We start from the raw sequence: 3524 nt of genomic DNA, 5'->3' as shown, positions 1-3524 counted from the left end.
TGTTCATTGGAATATAATGGATGTTTGCGCGATTACGATGGTCTACATGAATACCCTTTCTAATTCTCTAAAGTCTTTCGATGAACTATTATTACTAGAACTATAGGTACGAACCGATTACGTAAATTCGGTAACAATAGTTTTATTGAGCATCTATCATCATTTTACACTCAAGCATTTTTTTTTCGATTCATTTATTTGAATGCTTCAATCGCGGGAGCTTCACGGAGCCTTGATTTCTTTTGTGACATTACTCATGATTGTCTAAAAACTAGGTCTAGTAGGAGTTGGACCAAATACTCCCGACTTCCTAGAGGCTAGAGGAATACATTGTTGAAGAATGCGATTAGACGATGCGCATAGCGATACGGTTACATGTTCCCGGACAGTTGTCATCAGTAAGCAAACAGTAGTGCAGTATATTCAGGTTTTCGATAATTTTGCAGTGATTATGCACACTGGCAAAAAACTTCAAATTTAATTAAAGAGCAATCGTTCTACACTTTGGGCACTAGATGCACTTCCAATGCGGGAACGGGAAAAAAAACGGGAATGCGCAGCTATATTATCAAAACTATTCGGATCAACACCAAAACAACAGTGACCAAATGGGCACCATAGCCTAGGAACGTCTGTGTGCTGATTTAAAATAGAGGCTCATAGAAGAAAAATTTACCAATAAAAGACGTCCAGCGTAGTGTTTAAGCAAGGGTATGCTGCCACTGTGATCACTAAAAAAAATATCCACTCGTTCTTGAGATATACGGCATAGCGAGGTTCCCGCACATCACATAACATATATGGAACTCGATTATTAAAAATCGACCCCATTTCAGTGATTTCAAGTGGTTCGATGTGTCAAACTGATTATACCAGCTGTAAAATGAGAAACGAGATCAAGGGGTAGTCAATTCAATTAAATAATTCTAACGTAGTTTATGATTCTATGTCTTCTCAGCACTCTTGAACGCATGTCTTTGTATTGCCTTTATCATGTATACGTTCTTTATTTATAATTCAGACGCATCATCTTGCTTCACACACAATAACATAAAATAGCGTTTGCATAAAAAAGTAGACATTTTTTAGAGATTTTTTAAGCAATGACCTGTCACTTAAAAATGTTATTCCATTTGCAAGAATTTTGCGAGAAGGACAAATGAAATCGAGCGCTTATCGATACCTGTAACACCCAAGGTTTCAAACATCTCTATGTTTCTCAATTGCGTACAATGGAATGTTTCTGCTCAAATCCCAAGACAAATATCTACGGTGGAGTTTTAACCAGACCCAGGAGACAATTTCTAGATCCTCATTCTAGTTCCCTATTATTTGCCACTGAGAAGCTGTTCCGAAGCCAAGTAGAACCTCCACGAGGCGTTCCATCATTCGTCCCAACATTCGTTGAGTCGCACCTGGCCACGAAAAGGCTTGCTAATGCACATAAAAAATCGACTACATACATCCGAACATTTGTTTATCTCAAATCTAAGGAAGACATTTCACGCAACTACCATAAATCGGACTAGTTCACGTTGATCTTCGTCAAGCTTCGTCAACAATTTGGAATTCTACATCAACACATGTCAGGCAGCCTTCAGGTTCAATTGGCTAAATTTGGTGAGTTCGTTCCTTTTAGAATTTTTTTATCTTTTCAAACCAGTAACGTTGGGAGATCACCTTTGTGTGGTGCGTTACTGGTATAAGATCTACCACCGAACCCTAGCCGTGACAACTTCAAACTAGGGTATCAGGATTTTCCAGTAATCAAAGGATCACATTTTAGTCCTTGTTACTTTTTAAGACTTGATAATAGTGACAAGACTCGGGTAGTGACCACCGCGCCGTTATGCATTTCTATATTGTAAATTTCAAATCAAATATATTGTTTAAAGGGTGATACCGTCAAAATTTGGTCAATATCAACTTAACGTATTTCTTTCAATTTTGCATTTAAAAAACCTGAACACCCCTCATTTTGAAGGTGTGTGTGTGTGTAGAATGTTGCTCCTATTTTGATTTTGGAATTCACTCTTCAGTTGTCAAAATGCCGTCCAAGCAAGAAGAGCAGCGTATCAAAATTTTGCTCGCGCATCGCGAAAATCCGAGCTACTCGCACGCAAAGTTGGCAAAATCGCTAAAAGTTGCCAAATCAACCGTTACAAATGTTATTAAAGTGTTTGGGGAACGTTTGTCGACAGCCAGGAAGTCTGGATCGGGGGGAAATCGAAAACCGGAAGCCGCTGAGACGACAAAGAGAGTTGCCGGTAGTTTCAAGCGAAACCCTAACCTCTCTCTCCGAGATGCCGCAAATAAGCTGGGTGTATCGTCTACAACCGTGCATCGAGCCAAAAAACGAGCCGGACTATCGACTTACAAGAAGGTAGTGACTCCAAATCGCGATGATAAACAAAATACGACGGCCAAAGCGCGATCCCGGAGGCTGTACACGACGATGCTGCGTGGTAATGGACGACGAAACCTACGTCAAAGCCGACTACAAGCAGCTTCCGGGACAGGAGTTTTATACGGCAAAAGGAAGGGGAAAGGTAGCAGATGTTTTCAAGCACATGAAACTGTCAAAGTTCGCAAAGAAATATCTGGTTTGGCAAGCCATCTGTACCTGTGGCTTGAAAAGCAGCATTTTCATAGCTTCCGGGACTGTCAACCAAGAAATTTACGTGAAATAGTGTTTGAATAAACGTCTGCTGCCTTTCCTGAAGAAACACGGTTGTTCCGTACTGTTTTGGCCGGATTTGGCATCTTGCCATTACGGTAAAAAGGCCATGGAGTGGTACGCCGCCAACAACGTGCAGGTGGTTCCCAAGGACAAGAACCCTCCCAACACGCCAGAGCTCCGCCCAATTGAGAAATACTGGGCTATCGTCAAGCGGAACCTAAAGAAGACCAAAAAAACTGCTAAGGGCGAGCAGCAGTTCAAGGCAAACTGGCTTTCTGCGGCGAAGAAGGTGGACAAGGTGGCTGTACAAAATCTGATGGCAGGGGTCAAGCGTAAGGCCCGGCAATTCGGATTTGGAAAAGCGGAAGCCTAACTGAATATTTTTCCTGAATTTTATACTAATTGAACTTGAAAAAGAAATTTAATTTGATTTTTTAAATAAACGATTTCACCGATTTACACGCGTTTTCCCTTGACCAAATTTTGACCGTATCACCCTTTATGTTCATAGATTTCACATAATCCTTTTCCCTTTGTCCTTCTCCTTTTCCTTTCCCTCTTCTCTATTCAGAAAGCGAGTAATGGCTTATAAAAAGCTAGGACAAGAGTTAGTGCTCATGCCCCAACCGTCAGAAGAAAATGGAGCATCACTTAACCTTTCTAGCTTTGATGCTTCCAACGACCAACCAATCCTATAATTACCAAAATCGGAACGTACGGTACGAGATGTCCACGCTTCATCCATTTATTCGATTCTAAAGCATCGTGTTTTAATCTTCGATTTAAACAGGCCCGATGTTTTCTGAATCATCTTGCCCCTTAAATGCTGCACAGAGGCCTGGCC

The sequence above is a fragment of the Ochlerotatus camptorhynchus genome, unplaced genomic scaffold (genome assembly GCF_037179485.1).
Source record: "Ochlerotatus camptorhynchus isolate MF236.1 unplaced genomic scaffold, CSIRO-AGI_Acam_v1.1 ptg000045l, whole genome shotgun sequence".
NCBI classification, from domain to species: Eukaryota; Metazoa; Arthropoda; class Insecta; order Diptera; family Culicidae; genus Ochlerotatus; species Ochlerotatus camptorhynchus.
This window is presented reverse-complemented; position numbering follows the sequence as displayed.